Below are 19423 nucleotides of genomic sequence, written 5' to 3' on the forward strand. Positions count from 1 at the left end.
TGATAATAGATGATCGATTCTAGTTTGCGGGAATATTAGTACGTCGATTATATCGCTAAAAATGTACGTCGAATTAATAATCGATTGTCATTTTTTGTTATAAATCGATACAAATGTTTGGGAAACTAATAATAGATTTTTAGATTTTTATTTTTTCGCGGGTACTGTCAATCTATCATTATTCCAAGAATCGATTGTTTCTTTTCGATATGATGATAATAGATGATCGATTCTAGTTTGCGGGAATATTAGTACGTCGATTATATCGCTAAAAATGTACGTCGAATTAATAATCGATTGTCATTTTTTGTTATAAATCGATACAAATGTTTGGGAAACTAATAATAGATTTTTAGATTTTTATTTTTTCGCGGGTACTGTCAATCTGTCATTATTCCAAGAATCGATTGTTTCTTTTCGATATGATGATAATAGATAATCGATTCTAGTTTGCGGGAATATTAGTACGTCGATTATATCGATAAAAATGTACGTCGAATTAATAATCGATTGTCATTTTTGATTATAAATCGATACAAATATTTGGGAAACTAATAATAGATTTTCATTTTTTCGCGGGTACTGTCAATATTCCAGGAATCGATTGCTTCTTTTCGATACGATGATAATAGATGATCGATTCTAGTTTGCGGGAATATTACCGATTGTCATTTTTTGTTATAAATCGATACAAATGTTCGAGAAACTAATAATAGATTTTCATCTTCAGAAATTAGTCGATAATATTGATATAAATTTGCGGGGAATTAATAAAGTTGATAAAATAATTTCGACTAGGGATTAAACAATTTGTATTGATAGAATCTGATAAAAAACTTGATTGAATAATGTATGAATCAACCAATAAATAATTGAGCTATATCATGTTGTTATTAACAAATTTCAAATAACCAACAAATGAAACGGATAGATACTCTAGAAATGAATATTCTTCTTTAAAAACCAAGCATCATCATATTCACAAACATGTCTACCTATTTTTCTAAATCGCTCACTCTTTTTATACGTAATTCGTCTCTGATAGCTCTGTATATTCATAACAAATCAAAATTTGAACTATTTTAAGCAATAATATGTAGATTTTTCAATTTTATCATCATGATCCACCATTTATGGTGAACGCTGACCAATTTTCCCAGTGTAGATTTACCATTCCAGCCATATCGACGCTTCCGATTGAAGCCCCGTTCCCATGACGACCGCACCGCCACGGCGCTTGCGTCTCGTCGTCGACACATGTACTTCTCGTTAACGTCGATTTTTGATATACGCCATCTTATACAAAATGCGATAGAGACGCGAAATACGCGACGAAATCTCGGATGTAATTGGTCGGCTTTGAAGGACCGTTTTCTCGTCGTTTCTCCAATTTTCGATTTCATCAACTCTAACCCGCCGCTTCGATCCGATAGAACGGCAGTTAAATTGTTTATTGAGTTTACAGGAAATTAAAGGGTAATTCAAACTATAAAATGGTATTGATCGCAAGTCGGGTTGAAACTATTGAAACTATCATAATTTTCAGAACAGATTTTCATATTTATTTTTGCTACTGGTTTGCTACTATTTCATTCAATAGTTGGTCAAAATTCTAGATCAGGGATCGGCAACCTTTTGAGTAAGAATGCAGATTTCGTTACTATCTGTGTTGAGATGGAAGCTAGAGTAGTTTTGTTGGTTTTGAATAGCTCAAATTCAGTAATTCTGTAAACTCACCCATTATATCTTCTGAAAAAGAGTTGATATTTCTTCAAATTAAATCTTCTAGCAAAACATAGTCTGGGTTTCCCTTAGCTTCCAATTTTACTTTCAGTTCGTTTAATTCCGCTGTGTTCAGTTCTTAAGATAGATAGAATCGATGTCCGATCCTCGTTAATAGATTCAGAATCCTAATCGGCCAATTAACAAACCATTCAAGGGCACAGGATTGCTGGGTCCTTTTTCAAGTTGAGCTAAGAGAAAATTACATCTATCTGAATTATCTGTTACCACGTTGCACTTTGGAGATATTGTTGGTCTGTGGTGTTTGTCTATATGGAATGGAGTTAATCATTTATAACAGTTCCACGTTTGGCAAAGATAAATCAATAGTTAGGAGCATTACGAATAGCAAAAACTTTCAAACTATCAATGTATATGCTCAAATTAGAGTTTGTTAGAGTTTTTAAGTTTTATAATCACAACCAATTGGCCCAAACCGATTTAGTTCCTCCCAAGGTACCTTCGAGTACTTTAGGGGTAGTCTTGACGAAGTTTGGGGGGTTTTGGGGTTTCGTTTCAGCTGAGACTTTTAATGAACTTGCTTCAAACTATCATTGTGTCAATTTCTGATGGCTGAGCGGGGTTTTTTCTAATTTTAATTAGGATTAATTTGGATGATTTCAAAACCTAAATAGGTACAAAAAATATTTAATCAAAAGTTGTTTGAAATCAACAAATTTGTTTCAATATGATTATATCGACAAGACGTCATTATTTAGCTAATGAATGAAAATTTTTTTGAAAAACTCACTCTCTCATCATTATCATCAACTGATGAATTGAAGTGTTTTTTTTTTGAAAAACTCTTTCGTCTTTTTGACGTGAATACAGATGAATTTTTGCTCCGTGAAGTTTTTTATTGGTATGTAATTACTCTACTTTTGATTTTGAAGGATTGACAACCACACTTAACAGAAAAGAATCTTGTATGATGGTAAATAACGTACAATATTTTCACTTTCCAATAACTTGGATGCGGTTGATTCCACTATGTCAAATCGGCATCAGTGCATTTTGTATTCTGTCTATTATCTAGTTTTACTTATTTCTTCATTTTTTCCTCAATAAATGTTTTCAAATCATCTTTCAATTGCCGAAACGTTCGATTTTTGACACGAATTCTTGAATAACCTTTCTTCGAAATCCAGTCAGTTCTACACTTTGTTTTGTGATCTACCCCCTCATTTATTTGCTTGGAAATTATTAGCTCCAGTAGAAATCAATTAATTTGAAGTCATTTGATTATAGACAACCAATCAGTACAACATTTTACTGACTACAAATTCAATGAGAAAAGGCCAGAATTCTGTGGACAGAACGGACTTAAACGGAGAACAAAACTCTGAGTTTGGAACAGAGAAAATTCTCACTGGATGTATGAGGCTCACACTCTTAAAACAATGAACGTTTAGGCTGGTTCCATTAACAATAAAATTATTTGTTCGAGTGCACATTGTTGATGAGATTTTTTGACATTGACATTACAAAAACTATTTCTTCTTGCTAATCATCCAGATGAGATAGATCTATCCACTTACTACCAACAAAACGGAGCTCCTCCACATTGGAAGACGTGGAATGTTCGAATGGCCGGCTAGATTCCCCGATTTGACTCATCTCGATTACTTTTACAATATTGCTGATTTAAAAGTTGGGATAACGGAAAAAAATTAACAAAATAACCCATGAGGTCATACAAAATGTTGTATAAGAATTCCAAAATCGCCTCGGCTATTGTCAAGTGACATTTCTACGTTATGTGATGTAATTACCAAAATTTTACAGCTTAAAAATGAATTTTCTCATTTATAATTACACAAAATCAAAAAAAAACTTTACATTTCTATTCAGAGGATTAAAATCTCTTTTCAACAAAGTGCCGCTCGACCCCCTTTTTTATTTAAAATTTTCGCGGGGGTGCATATGATTCAGAGGAGGTGCTGGTGATGGTATGACCTCTATATTCTTAATTATGAGATTATACGTTAATGAATTCACTTTTTACTAGAGACTAACAAAATTATAATCCATATAATGTTGAATAAATCCTCCGTACATTTGTATAAAATACAAACTTCGAAGTAAAAGATAGGGGAAACTCGTATAATAAACCTAAATCCATTTACCCGGAAGTGTACCTAAAGTGAAGACCCTGTCCCTTTCTGACCCTAAAACCTAGGCGTTAATGCTCTTGATAATATCGTTCGGTGGTTGGAAACAGAAAATTTTCTGCGGTGCGTGCCGAAAGAGAAAGACCCTTTTCTCGCGTTACGGTAATTATAGGTATGTGCATGTCAGTATATTATTCAATTTTCATAAGTCTGCTAGTTTGATGATATAATCATAGCTGGAACGTTACATTCTTTTCGACCGTAACGCCAATTCCACAACAATAAACATATATAATTGCAAGGTGTTTACTTAGACTAATGTTGACATTATTTTTTAATTTAAATATTGTACAAATGAATGGAAATGGTAATTAGGTAATTGGAAGAAAGCGTTTAACTGTTTTATATGATCCCATATTGAAAAAAACAACCACTAAAATTCTATTTCATCTCAATATTGTTCTTTCTAGAGCAGTGGTCGCCAGCCTCTCAATGTGTTGAGCTACTTTGTTAATTCAAACGAAGGTGTTTGAAAAATAAACACAAACCTCCATCCAGAAGATTCACACAAATAGGTTACTTCCACTTTCCACTGAATATTTGTCTTTACTTACAAAAGGCCAGATACATTTGGTACTTGAGACTAACGATTTTAAGGCTAAATCATTTTGAAACTCAATTACTTCAATCCACTTTCACAGTCTGCGAAGAATGTCTTCAACATGTTTATGCATATTCAATAAACTACCTAATCCGTTCGTGCTCACCAACTTTAGTTTACTAACTGAACATCTCTTCTTTGGTAGTATAGTTTCTGCCATTTAGGCATTTAGGAAAAAATCGATTCACGTTTCTCAACAATGGGAACTTTAACAATCTGCGAACTCTTGATCAAATATCTTTCGAATATCTATCACTTTCTTCGTGGAGGTTGTCGATCCGTTATGCTGTGAAAACTCCAACATAATATAGTGATATTTGGTATAATTGTGGTTACAATTTTAACTATCCATGGGTTTTCTTATACTTTTCTTATATATGTGGCTACAACTTTAACTATCCATTGGTTTTATTATAGTTTTCTCATATATGTGGCTATAATTTTAACTATCCATGGGTTTTCTCATAGTTTTCTCATATATGTGGCTACAATTTTAACTATCCTTGGGTTTTCGTACACTTTTCTTATATATTTGGCTACAACTTTAACTATCCATGGGTTTTATTATAGTTTTCTTATATATGTGGCTACAACTTTAACTATCCATGGGTTTTATTATAGTTTTCATATATATGTGGCTACAACTTTAACTATCCATGGGTTTTCTTATAGTTTTCTCATATATGTGGCTACAACTTTAACTATCAATGGGTTTTCTTCTAGTTTTCTCATATATGTGGCTACAACTTTAACTATCCATGGGTTTTATTATCCATGGGTTTTATTATAGTTTTCATATATATGTGGCTACAACTTTAACTATCCATGGGTTTTCTTATAGTTTTCTCATATATGTGGCTACAACTTTAACTATCAATGGGTTTTCTTCTAGTTTTCTCATATATGTGGCTACAACTTTATCCATGGGTTTTCTTATATTTTTTTATATATGTGGCTACAACTTTAACTACCCATGGGTTTTCTTATAGTTTTCTTATATATGTGGCCACAATTTTAACTATCCATGGGTTTTCTTATAGTTTTCTCATATATGTGGCTACAATTTTAACTATCCATGGGTTTTCTTATACTTTTCTTATATATGTGGCTACAACTTTAACTATCCATGGGTTTTATTATAGTTTTCTCATATATGTGGCTATAATTTTAACTATCCATGGGTTTTCTCATAGTTTTCTCATATATGTGGCTACAATTTTAACTATCCTTGGGTTTTCGTACACTTTTCTTATATATTTGGCTACAACTTTAACTATCCATGGGTTTTATTATAGTTTTCTTATATATGTGGCTACAACTTTAACTATCCATGGGTTTTATTATAGTTTTCATATATATGTGGCTACAACTTTAACTATCCATGGGTTTTCTTATAGTTTTCTCATATATGTGGCTACAACTTTAACTATCAATGGGTTTTCTTCTAGTTTTCTCATATATGTGGCTACAACTTTAACTATCCATGGGTTTTATTATCCATGGGTTTTATTATAGTTTTCATATATATGTGGCTACAACTTTAACTATCCATGGGTTTTCTTATAGTTTTCTCATATATGTGGCTACAACTTTAACTATCAATGGGTTTTCTTCTAGTTTTCTCATATATGTGGCTACAACTTTATCCATGGGTTTTCTTATATTTTTTTATATATGTGGCTACAACTTTAACTACCCATGGGTTTTCTTATAGTTTTCTTATATATGTGGCCACAATTTTAACTATCCATGGGTTTTCTTATAGTTTTCTCATATATGTGGCTACAATTTTAACTATCCATGGGTTTTCTTATACTTTTCTTATATATGTGGCTACAACTTTAACTATCCATGGGTTTTATTATAGTTTTCTCATATATGTGGCTATAATTTTAACTATCCATGGGTTTTCTTATCGTTTTCTCATATATGTGGCTACAATTTTAACTATCCTTGGGCTTTCGTATACTTTTCTTATATATTTGGCTACAACTTTAACTATCCATGGGTTTTATTATAGTTTTCTTATATATGTGGCTACAATTTTAACTATCCATGGGTTTTATTATAGTTTTCATATATATGTGGCTACAACTTTAACTATCCATGGGTTTTCTTATAGTTTTCTCATATATGTGGCTACAACTTTAACTATCAATGGGTTTTCTTCTAGTTTTCTCATATATGTGGCTACAACTTTAACTATCCATGGGTTTTCTTCTAGTTTTCTCATATATGTGGCTACAACTTTATCCATGGGTTTTCTTATATTTTTTTATATATGTGGCTACAACTTTAACTATCCTTGGGTTTTCGTATACTTTTCTTATATATTTGGCTACAACTTTAACTATCCATGGGTTTTATTATCCATGGGTTTTATTATAGTTTTCATATATATGTGGCTACAACTTTAACTATCCATGGGTTTTCTTATAGTTTTCTCATATATGTGGCTACAACTTTAACTATCAATGGGTTTTCTTCTAGTTTTCTCATATATGTGGCTACAACTTTATCCATGGGTTTTCTTATATTTTTTTATATATGTGGCTACAACTTTAACTACCCATGGGTTTTCTTATAGTTTTCTTATATATGTGGCCACAATTTTAACTATCCATGGGTTTTCTTATAGTTTTCTCATATATGTGGCTACAATTTTAACTATCCATGAGTTTTCTTATACTTTTCTTATATATGTGGCTACAACTTTAACTATCCATGGGTTTTATTATAGTTTTCATATATATATGGCTACAACTTTAACTATCCATGGGTTTTCTTATAGTTTTCTCATATATGTGGCTACAACTTCAACTATCCATGGGTTTTCTTATATTTTTTTATATATGTGGCTACAACTTTAACTACCCATGGGTTTTCTTATAGTTTTCTTATATATGTGGCTACACCTACAACTATCCATGGGTTTTCTCATATTTTTTGTATATTTGAGTCTATAATTCGATAATTGTGGTGATGTGTAATTGATGTGTGTAACTTTGGGTTTACAAGTTTACAAGATAGAAACTTGGTTATTTCGGGTTTAATTAATTTCGGTTTTGTTCTACTTGAAGTGGGATCGGCTCTTGGTAGAGACGTAATAGCCGATAAATAAATATGATTTTATCAAAAATAATTGGAAGATAAAGTCACATCGCTTCGAATATTATCAAAACGCTCGGTAATCATATAGTTTCTAGGCAAGGTGTTGAGTAGATCTATGCCTTTGGTGATGCTAGGAAATCAGAGTTGTATAATCGAATTTATCGATTATCTTGTGCAAGTACAAGCTCAAATAGCCGATCAATTACCTACTAGATGCTTTAATTCTATTGGTGAAAGTATCGCCGAACATTAGGGATCATTTAATAATTTATTCGAGAAAAGCTCTTTATTCCAGGTAGGTTCCACTTTAATTATTATCGAAGCTTAACATAACCTCTAATTTAACATTTCCTCAATCTCCTTCATATATCAGAAATCTGGCATCGCTGTTCAAATAATTATTATAACGTGTAAACATTATAATGACAAACATTAATCAAGATTTAGGTCAGTAGTGGGGATTTTCGATTAACTTTCTTTCGATTTTTCGAAAATCGATTCCAATTCGAGTATTTTTTCTTCCAAATGTTCGAAAGAAAATAGAAAATAGGGTCTAAAACACAAAATTTGTGATCTTTAGATTTTCTTTTTATGAAGCTTCCTGTTTGTCTTATTCAACTTATAAATTAACAATGTACGTGTATTTTCTTGGATTAGGGTAAATTCTCTAGCCCCACCCACCACAAAAGTGATAATTATGGAAAACATGTCAACGAAAACAAATTCCTGGACGAATGAAACTTACAACGTTATAATTTTTCCCGTAATCAAGATGTTGTAAAATTGAATAAAAAAAATTTGTAAGTGTCCTGGTCTATCAATAATTCACTCCACAGGGTGTTTTGAATAATAGCGTTCTTTCTACAGTTTCAGAACGGCCTATTATATGAAAATACTGCGAACCATCAAGGGAATTACCCTTAGGGACCGAATAACGAGTGATGACATAAGAGAAGAATTGAGCGTACAGGATATGGTGAGATGGGTCAAAAAGATTCACGTAGAAAGAATGCCAGAAGACAGAACACACGCAGACATGTAGGCAGACCATCAAAGAGGTAGTACGAAATCTGGAGTTCAGCTTCTCACGAAGATCCAAGAAGAGGGCCAAACGTACAGGATTGAACTGGACCTGGTCCTATTGAAAGAGGAAGATGAAGAAGAAGAAGCGTATTATCCAACGAACTCCATGATTGTGGCTAGCACTTTGTTTTTTTTTGTTGGTCCTGACGTTGTTCGTCAGTTTTGCCTATTATTTTCGGTTTCTGCGTTTTGCAGTCTACTATTTCTAGGATTCTGGTATCTTCTTCAATTTTCTTTCTCCGGGTATTTCTTGATCTGTCTCTACCTCTTTGTCATAGAGATATCCATTGTGTTGTCGTCCTTACCATTTCTGTAGGCTTGCTCAATTTAGTCTTTGTGTTTGTATATACCTCATTATATTTTATCCTCTCAGTTCTTCTTCTTTTTTCTTCAATTATCTTCAGATCTTCTTCCTTCTTTTTACTTATGACTGTTGTTTTGCTATTGAGTATTATTCTTTCTTTGGATGTGTATCCTATTTCAATTCCTAGATAGAGTTTTTGTTTTATCTTGATATTTTTTTCTTGGTTTATTTCTAGACCGACTTTTTCTGCTTCTGTTTCCAGTTTGTTTATTTCCTTTATCAGTTCTTCTCTTGTTACATCGTCTGCGTTTGCTCTAGTTTTGATTCATTATAATATTTTTTAATTTTATTTTTCTAATTACGTATTTATAAATGATATTAAACAGGAATCGCCTTGTTTGAATCCTCTGCTAATTTTTATTTCTTCTGTTAGTGTTCTAACTGGACTTTCTTATTAAGTAATATAATTTCTACTTTTTGTGTTTCTAAATCGTCTATCATTTTCTGTTTATTAATTGAGTCAAACGCTCATTTAAAATCTATAAAAACTATGTGTAACTCTCTATTGAGTTCTCATGTTTCATGGTCTGTTTGGTCTATTGGATGTAGATCTGGTCTGAGCCCATTTTGGTACTCTCCCAGTATAATTTCTGCGTATGATTTGAGTTAAGTTGGAATATCTGGAATCGTTAGTTTTACCTTCAGTCTCTGAAGATGATAACGTTATCGAAACGCGCGTTAGACAGTTAATTGTGAGTTTCGGTGCAGTTCTAATGTGTTCAGTAAGATCTGTGTTTTCGAATTAATCAGTATTTCATTCCTCTGGAATCTTGTTTTGTTTCCAGATTGTCTCGATGAGTTGATGAATTTGTTTTTTGGTTTGTTCTTCAACGTATTTTATGATTTCTATTCCATCTTCTCCAGTAGTGACTTTTCCATTACAAAGTTTTTTTTTCCTTCTTCTACTATCTCAGTTTTCGTTGGACATTATTAATTGAAATTAATAGAAAGAAAAGTTGTAATTTTAGCTCATTCGATCCTCAAAATCATTTCAGTTAATTTCCGAAATCTCAATCACACCTTAACTTTTAGTAAGAAAATTAATACTAGTTTGTAGATTTCGATAGCAGACTTTGATCCAGACATTTGCATATATGATATACTTAGTTGTCGAGTAGCTGAGTGAGACCGTTTCGGGGTAACTTAATACCTCGCGTTAGGGTTAACGACGGTGTTTGCGACTTCACGCTACCAACATTCCCTTGCTACAAGAATGGGGTTGACGTGAGCGTGGGGATGCGATGTGTTTGTGATGCAAGAATCGTCGTTCCGAGGATTCCCGTTATTTGAGATTCTCTTGTCTAAAATCTTAATTTTTCCCGTTTGTTTATTAGTTTTTGTGTATTTGTAGCATTAGCTCTTGAAATATGTAACTCCAATTAGAGTTGTAAATATTCTTGATATTTTATTTTTGGAAACTATTATTATAAAAAGAAGAAAGTTTGAGATCTATTCCAGTTCATTTGTCAATACGAAAGTGATAGAAAAGCATCGGAACGTCGTATTTCATCTTCGATCTTGCTCTACGGCGAATCTCTTTATGAGACTTTTATGTCGGCATCCAGATATTCTTGTTGTTGAAGTACGAGAGTAATGGACCATGATATTTTTACGAAAATTGAAACGTAAATAAACTTTTACGACTGTTGGAAAAACTTTTCGCTGCCGAGGAAAAATCTCTTTCTGTAATATACGAGCTTGTCGAAAGGTATATAAAAATGTGACGCGACGATGATATATGAGAAAATCTTTTTGTTATATACAAAAAAAAAACACTCTGTCTATAAATTTGATAGTATACTATTGAAAGACGTACTTTGAATAGAAACACACAATAATGAAAAATCGTTATCTGCATTTCATTGTTTAGGTTTCTAAATCTTCTTGATTTAAGGTAAATAATTTTAAAAAAAAACTAATTTCAAAACAGAAGAAATATAAAATCAAAAAGATTTAGAAACATAAACGTATCAAAAGTCAAAAGGTCTAAGAAATGAGATATTGAAGAAATTTATATCATTGTTTATATAATGAATTGTGAAATTCGTTTCATTTTACCAAAATTATAAATTTAGTTTACAAGAATGTCATTTTCGACCTTTTGTGTCTATTCTTCAAAAATCACTGAAATGGAAAGACAGAAAGCTGAAATTCTGCATCAAATAATTGACTCCCCAAAAAATCCATCCTAAAGGTTGACCACGCGGGGATGGAAATTACCCCTAAGTGGTATAAATTCATATTTTTTTTCTGTAATCTGGAAAATGGAGGTTTTTGGGTAGTGACTACTTTAAAGTGGATTTTTGAAAATCAAAGACATCATTTCTTATGTAGATTTTGCCGTTCTTCCATTTGACATGGTTATTTTTTTACAATAATCTGCCCCTCTAGTCATAAAAATTGATTCTCAAGTTTTGGAGTAGGTTTCCCCCCATGCGGTCAGTCCTCAAGAAGGATTTTTGTTTCGTTTCAGGACAATCGAATCTGCTTGTACGCCAAATTTTTTTCCGCGCATTTTTAGGAAAGTAATCTCTTTGGTCTTCTAATAAAAGAATAAAATTTCAACTGGATATCAAAGTGGAAATGTTTAGAAATATAATTTATCTTTTCATACAGCTCAGGAACAATCACGATCATCTGAGGAATGAATATTCTATTGCGTTCCATTAATCAGACTTAGCTACCTCCAAAGAATGATTCAAGACCCACGAGAGTGTATAGGAAGCAAAAATAGGCACCAACACAAAAAGAGAAAGACCTAAAACAACATAATTGGTACTACAATTGAGAAAAGAGTTACTACAGGGAGAAAAACCAAAATTACAGCACTTAATAGAAGAGAATGGACTAGGACATGGCACTAAGATAGATTATAATAGTAGTTATCAATTAACTTATATTTCTCAGAGAATCTGTTTTTTCAAAATTTAAAATATACGAATAAATAATTTTAAGGATATTTTGATCAGTTTTTCATTGATCCACTGATTATTTTGAACTATATATATATATATATATATATATATATATATATATATATATATATATATATATATATATATATATTGTTGCTAAAGTCGTTTTTTAAAATTTTTTCCAGTAGTCAAATTGGCATATTACATAGAATGACCTTCATAGAAAACATGTTCGGCAAAAGAGCATCAGTCGGGTATTTTTTGCCCTCACTTTCATGAGAGGTGATAGGAATGACTTCTTAGATTGATCAATATATTTTTTATCATCTATTTTCAAATTAATCATCGATTTTTTCCAATTTTGACCGGATATTGACACCAAACTTCTAATTCAGCATATTATTTATAACCAAAGTCTCATAAATCATTCATTAAACCCAATAATAATGAGAAAAATAAGTTTTTAAGTACAAATTTTGTTCAATTTTCATATTTACCATCAAATTTTTTATATAGAAATCAATTTAGGTAATTTCTAATATGAAAAATTACGTTTCCTTAATGAAATTTTGATTTATTTTGAACAGGCTTCTAACTTTGACAGGATGTTGACTTAAGCTTATATAAATTCAGTTTAGTTTAGTTGGTTACTGTTTTCGTCAAATTTTTCATATATTCAAAATTTGAAAGATCTTATATCTTATATCTAAAAACAGTCCGTTTTCGAAAGTTTTTTTCAGTAGTCAAAACTTTGGCATATTACATAAAATCACCTTCATAGAAAACATGTTCGGCAAAGAGCAACAGTCAGGGTATTTTTTGCCCTCACCTTCATGAGAGGTGATCAGAATGACTTCTTAGATTGATCAATGTATATTTCATCGCAATTAAAACATAGTATAACAAAAAATTCAAACAACTATGGTACTCAATTTATAAAAAAGTCCTATTTAGCTCCAAATTATTCATCGATTTTTTCCAATTTTGACCGAATATTTTGAATTAAGCATATTATTTCTAACCAAAGTCTCATAAATTATTCATTAAACCCAATAATAATGTGAAAAATAAGTTTTTAAGTACTAATTATGTTCAATTTTCATATTTACCATCAAATTTTTTATATAGAAATCAATTTAGGTCATTTCTAATATGAAAAATTACGTTTCCTTAATGAAATTTCGATTTATTTTGAACAGGTTTTTTAACTTTGACAGAGTATTGACTAAAATTCGGTTTAGTTTCGTTGCTTGCTGTTTTCTTCAAATTTTTCATATATTCAAAATTTTAAAGATACAAATAGATAATTTTTTGGGCATTTTAATCAGTTTTTCCATTGATCGACTGATTATCATATCTTATATTAATCCTAAAAACAGTCGTTTTTTAAAGTTTTTTCCAGTAGTCAAAACTTTGGCATCTTACATAAAATGACCTTCATAAAAAACATGTTCGGCAAATGAGAATCTGTCAGGGTATTATTTGCTCTCACATTCATAATAAATGATCGGAATGACTTCTTAGATTGATCAATATATTTTTTATCATAATTTTATCATCTATTTTCAAATTAATCATCGGTTTTTCCCAATTTTGACCGGATATTGACACTAAACTTCAAATTCAGCATATTATTTCTAAACAATGTCATAAATCAATCATTAAACTCAATAATAATATCAAAAATATGTTTTTATGTACAAATTTTGTTCAATTTTTATATCTACCATCAAATTTTTTATATAGAAATCAATTTAGGTCATTTCTAATATGAAAAATTACGTTTTCTTAATCAAATTTCATATCATATATCTTATATTAATCCTAAAAACAGTCGTTTTTTAAAGTTTTTTCCAGTAGTCAAAACTTTGGCATCTTACATAAAATGACCTTCATAAAAAACATGTTCGGCAAATGAGCATCTGTCAGGGTATTATTTGCTCTCACATTCATAATAAATGATCGGAATGACTTCTTAGATTGATCAATATATTTTTTATCATCTATTTTCAAATTAATCATCGGTTTTTCCCAATTTTGACCGGATATTGACACTAAACTTCAAATTCAGCATATTATTTCTAAAGAATGTCATAAATCAATCATTAAACTCAATAATAATATCAAAAATATGTTTTTATGTACAAATTTTGTTCAATTTTTATATCTACCATCAAATTTTTTATATAGAAATCAATTTAGGTCATTTCTAATATGAAAAATTACGTTTTCTTAATCAAATTTCATATCATATATCTTATATTAATCCTAAAAACAGTCGTTTTTTAAAGTTTTTTCCAGTAGTCAAAACTTTGGCATATTACATAGAATGACCTTCATAGAAAACATGTTCGGCAAATGAGCATCTGTCAGGGTATTATTTGCTCTCACATTCATAATAAATGATCGGAATGACTTCTTAGATTGATCAATATATTTTTTATCATAATTACAACATAGCATAACAAAAATTTCAAAAAACTATGAAAAAGTCCCCTTAATTGTTATAAATTCATCTTTGGAGCATTTGCTGTTTCGTGGACCATTTATTTTCAAATTATTCCGCGAGTTTTCCAAGTTTGACCGGATATTAACACCAATTAAGTTTCAAATTCACCATATTCTTTATTAACAAAGTCTTATAAATCATTCATTACACTCAATAATAATAACAAAAAATAAGCATTTATAATTTTCAATTTTCGTAATAACAATCAAATATTTTATATATAAATCAATTTAGGTCATTTCTAATAAGAAAAATCACGTTTCCTTAATGAAATTTTGATTTATTTTAAACAGGTTTTTCAACTTTGGCCGGGTGTTGACTCAAGTTTATATCAATTCAGTTCGTAAACTACACCCTTATAAATTATTAAATCGAATGATTATATCAACAATAAATATTTACGAAAACGATGCTATGTTAATTTCAAACCATTTCAACGGCAACATTTCCATTGACGTAAAATTTCTCATAAAACACGCCAATAAGTCATTACCACAAGTTCGACAAAACGTTTTCATTAGAAAAAACCTTTCCCCGCATAAAACACAGATACCACAGCTTTTTATACATATATCTGTGGCTGAATGTGATATGTAATGTTTCGCTGTGTAAGAGATTCTCTCGGTTCGGTTTGTATCCAGCGTAGAATGTACTGCATAAAATACAGAGCACGCCACGAGTTGATTTGCATAGCTCAGCTGGGGAAACAATCGATTGGAATGGGCCGACTCTTCCATGCCTTCCAGTATTCAGATTCCGAAAAAGACGAATATTTTTTCATCTACTTATACTTATATAAATAAATATTGTTACGAAATATTCATATTTTCAAAATATCTGGTTGTTTGTTTGCAAATAAACTATTTTTAATAAGCACTTGCCCAATTTATATTTGACTTTCCATGTACAGTCAATTCTGACATTTGACATTGACATTGACATAAAATTGTACACCAATTTTGACATCTATTCTGATATCAATATCAACGCAAGATTTGAATTGAATGGAAAACACAATTTCTAGTCTTTTGATTGTAATTTTTCATAGAAAATGTGGCTGAATGTCGTTGAATGCAACAATGAATCTCCTCTAATGCATAATGCCATAAAAAGGAATCTAATGGCCGAAACCAAAGAGACCTGGAAATGTTTCATGCAATAATTGAAACCACATATCAGGCACATTAATATCATCAAATTTCGGCAAAAAGAATAAAATAACTGTGGCACATTTTCGAAACAGTTAGATCCAATTATGTCTCCAACTCAATGGATGCATTTGTTTTTCGACAATCACATATGGGTTCTCAGAATCCCAAAAGCGGTAATTTTGACGATTAAAAAAACCCATCAGGCTTCAGATGTTGTCTTAATTCAATTTTCCAAGTATTAAGACGCAGATCTAAAGTCTGTATATGCTGTAGAAAGCTTCTTGAAGTTCGCAATAAGCCACGGTCTCGACTCTATATGATAATGATAATAATTTGAAATTTGAAATTATTGGATGACGAAAAACGCTTTTCCTTATTCACTGCTCCTAAAAACTTTATTTTTCTTTCATTGGTTTTACTTGATAATATGATAATAATCTAACCACCGTCATTCCAAGGTTGTCTGCAACTTCATGATTTTTCCAACCACTTCTAATGAATAGAATATGCAAAAAAAAACAGTTCTTTCATCACAAAACTGAATTGGAAATTGATTTTTCCGAATTGAGGCAATTCTATAAATCTTTTTTTAACCACTTGGTTACGGCCAATTTTTCTAAAAGTCTTGAGTGATCCAATACTGTTTTACAGTTCTGAAGAAGAAGATTTATCATTTTTTCGAACCATTTAAAGACATTATCATTCATTTTATCATGGTGGTCTCCCGTACAACTGGATTCAAAAGTCCACAAACCTTTATCATCAACATACGCTTCTTTCTATTAAAATAGATTTTTCGGGTGCTTTCTCATTTCTTTCGAAGTTCATCTAGAACCGTGAACAGTCGAAAACTCTTTTTTAAATAAGAACTTCGAAGTTGTTGTGTCTAAATCGTAGTTTTCCCAATACTAACTAATTTAACGGTGTCGTCGACACTTTTACATAAATGTTTGTCCGTAAATGATTTGAAACCATTAAATAAGAATGTTTCTTCATCAACTGCTGAAAGACCGAATTGCAATTGAACTAAACTATCAAGAATAAACAACTTCAATCCCTTTATTATATAGAAACACCTTAAATCGTATTTTATATACAATTTGTCAGGAAGACATTCTTAGAATTGAAATAAAGCAAAATTTAAAAGCAAAAACGTAGTTAAACGGTTATGAAATCTTTTTTGGCCTATGAAACTTTTATACTATGAAACTTTTGGCCTATACAAACATTTTTCTATTGGTCTGTACAGTTTATGGTTATAAAAGAACGAAAACTTGTATTAACTCAAGTACATTTATGAAAATTCCAAAATATGAGTTTTATGTAATTAAATCAAAAAGTCCTCACTAAGTTTGCGATATTTCGAATATAGAAATATCTATAACAATTTTCAAAATGAACGATTTTAATAAGTAGTTATAGGTACTGTAATTATCAATTATTAAATATACATAAATACATTTATAATAATAGTAATAGTTTTTAATTAGTTAAAGCTGATAGGTTTTTAACTGTATATGATTAAAATGTGAAAAAAGCAGTACCTAAGTAAACTATATATTTATTTAAAACTATTCTTTTAATTCTTCATGTATATTTACTCAAAAATTAGGTGAAAAACTACTAAAATTTTTTTAGATTAAAAAAGTATGCGTAATCACTACCTATAAAAACAAATAAACATCTGTTAGTAAAATCATATTATTCTATAAATGTAAATTATGTTTATAATGCAAATATTAAGACAAAATAAACAAATTTTCTATATAAATTTTCAATTCATTTCACATACCGACCTTTCCGCGCCATCTGTCAACAATACTAAACATACTATTCAACCATTTTGTTTGCAGTCTTCGAAACCGCCGCTAGGGAGCTCCGAACGCAGCGCATGACCATTGGTTTACGCATGAATGCCGCCCCTGCTGTTAGAACCGCCCCAATCCCTTCTAGACTATCCCCACTTGTCGACGAGCTTCTCCTCCGACGGCGTTCGGTGGGGGACCGTAAAGTTATGAAGGGGAGACAATAAACACATCGTTATGGTAAAACTGTATTGAGAGTTGTTTTATTTCACATAAAATTGTTAACTGTATCTCAATATTGATTTATGTTTGTATTTATAATTTTAAATGTCCATACCACAAGGTCGAACATGGAGAGTTTTTTTATTAGGGTAGAAATTAATTTTCTCTACACATGTCATTGATATAGGATGAATTTTATTACATACACATTATTTTGACGCAAACCGTTTTCGATACTTCGCTCAGATTTAAGAATTAGTGGCTTTCTTCAAACCTAAAATAAATTGGGAAAAAAATTTATCAAGAAGACAATATTTGTAAATTAATTACAAGATAGAATAGAAAAAATTTCTTAGAGTGAATTGAAAGCCGAAAAAACAAATCAAAAAATCTTTTTATTATATTTTGAAATACCGAAAACTGAATGAAATGTTAATATAGGGTGATAAAACAAAAGAATTCATCGAGAAATTGAGTGGAAAAGGATTTTTAAGCAATACGTTATGGAAAAATATTTTAACTGTGGTCGTAAATAACAGATACAAAGGTGAAAAAAGTAGATAATAAAAAGCTTGATTTTCATCACTAGATTGCTATTTATACCATTTTCAGATTGCTTCCAATTGTCCCTTCTTTTGGATCCTGAATTAACATTCTTCTTTATATCGTTAAGATATTACCAGGAATTCTACGTAAATACCAGGTAACAATCATCAATGGTACTTCTTCCAGCTCTTCATCTTTATGCAACAGTTCCAGTTTCCTGGAAGCACCATCGGAATCGTACTTTGGGAAACATTCAGTCGATTTGGAATTGGAATTGGAAACTTTTGGTTTTGAATAACATCAAAGGAAAAAAAAAGATAAATTTAGGCTTGACCCAATAGCAAGACGTTAAGAAATTAATCTTTTATTCACTATTGGTCGAAAATATAGTTTTTCGGTTCATTTTCAACTGTCGTATCATCCGTAAGTTGGTTATTGAAGACAAAGATTGATTTTTATTATGTATTTCAAAGTCGTGTCAAAGATATGTTAAATTATGTGTGATTGGCATTTTTGCTTTCTTCTAGACTAAGTTAGAATCAGCCAGAGTATAAATCTACCTTTGAAGATGTCAATCACACAAGTCTGTAAAACTTTCCGAGGATAACATTCAAATCTTTATCTGGACGTATCTTTCTCAAAATGATTTCTTGAGAGGTACAGATCAAGTTTATTATTAGCATCATCTGGTGACATTCAATTGCAGATACTCCTAATGACACTGACCAAGGCGAACAATACATGATAATAGTTAATTTCTTGAAAATTCAGTAGCAGAATTGGTAGAGAATTTCCGAAAGTCTGGAATAGTTGCAGGTCCTCAAATACTGCAATTTATGGAAAATTAGATTTTAGTTTCGGAATGCAAAGCTTGGATAATTATGAAAATTATAGTGAGGAATCACCTGGATTCAAAAATGATGCTGGAAAAGTCTTTAAAAAGGGATTTTCCCCTTAAAAATTATTAGAGAAAAGCTAGTAGACGGCGTTTTAATGAAATGTGATATTTTTAAAACAAAAATAACATATCCGTTATTGTATTTAATGTATTTCTAAAAGGTATTAAATGAAAAGAAAGGTTGGAAAAAAAAATTTCATAATTTGAGACCATTAATACATTTAACATTAATCCTATACCAACGGTAACAAAACTTTTGTTGACT

The 19423-nt window shown here is 30.8% G+C and overlaps 1 long non-coding RNA gene across 1 annotated transcript in view; it reads left to right on the forward strand.

Moving 5' to 3' along the window:
* The window catches only part of LOC130441545 (uncharacterized), a 113355-nt gene extending 94779 nt beyond the window's left edge, over window positions 1-18576 (forward strand). The window contains exon 3 of the long non-coding RNA XR_008909625.1: window positions 17541-18576. This is a non-coding gene — a long non-coding RNA (uncharacterized LOC130441545). The remainder of the gene's footprint in view (window positions 1-17540) is intronic.
* Window positions 18577-19423: the final 847 nt, after the last annotated feature.

The sequence above is a fragment of the Diorhabda sublineata genome, chromosome 3 (assembly GCF_026230105.1).
Source record: "Diorhabda sublineata isolate icDioSubl1.1 chromosome 3, icDioSubl1.1, whole genome shotgun sequence".
NCBI lineage: Eukaryota > Metazoa > Arthropoda > Insecta > Coleoptera > Chrysomelidae > Diorhabda > Diorhabda sublineata.